The sequence below is a fragment of the Amphimedon queenslandica genome, unplaced genomic scaffold (assembly GCF_000090795.2).
Source record: "Amphimedon queenslandica unplaced genomic scaffold, v1.1 AMPQUscaffold_3982_Cont24031, whole genome shotgun sequence".
Taxonomy (NCBI): Eukaryota; Metazoa; Porifera; class Demospongiae; order Haplosclerida; family Niphatidae; genus Amphimedon; species Amphimedon queenslandica.
The window spans coordinates 1-1468 of NW_003555698.1; the positions used below are offsets into that span (position 1 = coordinate 1).

Here is a 1468-nt window from a genome sequence, read left to right on the forward strand (position 1 = left end):
TGGAGCTGATCGAAGCACTGCAAATGATGTGAGTATCATGTAATTAATGGACCATAAATCTTCTTTTATTAAATTCCCCTCTTAACTGTCAGTTTTGAATGAGGAAAACATAACAGATGCAATAATGTGTACATGTACTAAAGCAACATGTAGGGTTACAACACTGTAGGCAACTTCACCTGTGATATTACAATTACATAATGTACTGTATACACTTACATGTACACTCATGTACAGTATGGTTTATCAAAGTCTCATTCATACATGTATGATCCTAAAGGATTCTCCCTGTGTGTTTAATTCCAATGTCAAATTAATATTATACCTTGCATGATGTTCTAACCTTAACTCGTCTCACATAGTCATACCCCTATTCTCTGTGACAATCAAACAGTGTCTGGCCAGGCATACACCCTTAGTTGTTTTGTTTAAACTGTATTGGTACATGTACATGTACATGTACATGTACAACATGCAGAATACTAACTACAATGTACAATAACTACATGCTACACAAATTTATTTTTTGGGGACTATGACAACATAGAGACAAATCTATCCTTTATCTTGTTATTATAGGATGGAGATACTGCTCTTATTGCAGCAGCAAGAGAAGGAAACTGTGATGTTGCAGAATTACTGCTGAAGAAAGGAGCTGATCCTTCACATTCAAATGATGTAAGTTATTTTGATTAATATTCATTTTATCATTATTAGAATATTATTGTTATAGATACATGTAGCTACATGTATCTTATAATTAGAAGTTTATGTACTAACTGTTGCCTTAATTAGAAGTACTATTAGTGTAAAAATATTTCTAATTGTTTCACCGTCTCGATATAATTGTATATAATATTTGTATATACATGTACATCTCATGGGGCCCATGCAGGTCATTAAAATGCAATTCCCAAACCTTGTATTCAGTTTCATTAATACCATCAGTAGAGAAATGAGGAGGTAACAGAATTTAAAAATTCTTTTCACCAAACAGTTCAATCACTGTCAAGATATTATTGAAAGAGAAAGCAGGCTCTAATGCAGCAAGAATTAATTAGTTATTAAAGGTACATGTACCACATGTACTTTAACCCAGGAAGACCACTGCAGTGATTGAAGCCACCCACAACTATCCAATTATGGTGCAATAGGAGTTTATTATGATATCCTTATCTTGTTATTATAGATTGGATATACTGCTCTTATTGAAGCAGCAGAGAGAGGACATTGGGACATTTTACAGTTGCTAATAAATAATGGAGCTGATCTAAACACTGCAAATAATGTGAGTATCATGTAATTAATGGACCATAAATCTTCTTTTATTCAATTCCCTTCTTAACTGTCAGTTTTGAATGAGAAAAACATAGCAGGTGCAATAATGTGTACATGTAGTTGTAACTAAGCTAGGTTTACTACATCAGTCTACACGAAGGCACTTCACAATTGTGAACGGGTCCTTTAT

General features: G+C 33.4%; 1 long non-coding RNA gene across 1 annotated transcript; it reads left to right on the plus strand.

Annotated features, from left to right (window-relative positions):
- LOC109592773 (uncharacterized) lies at positions 1 to 1231 on the plus strand. The gene is made up of 3 exons (XR_002190540.1): positions 1 to 28; positions 580 to 678; positions 1190 to 1231. It is a non-coding gene; the product is annotated as an uncharacterized LOC109592773 (long non-coding RNA).
- Positions 1232 to 1468: the final 237 nt, after the last annotated feature.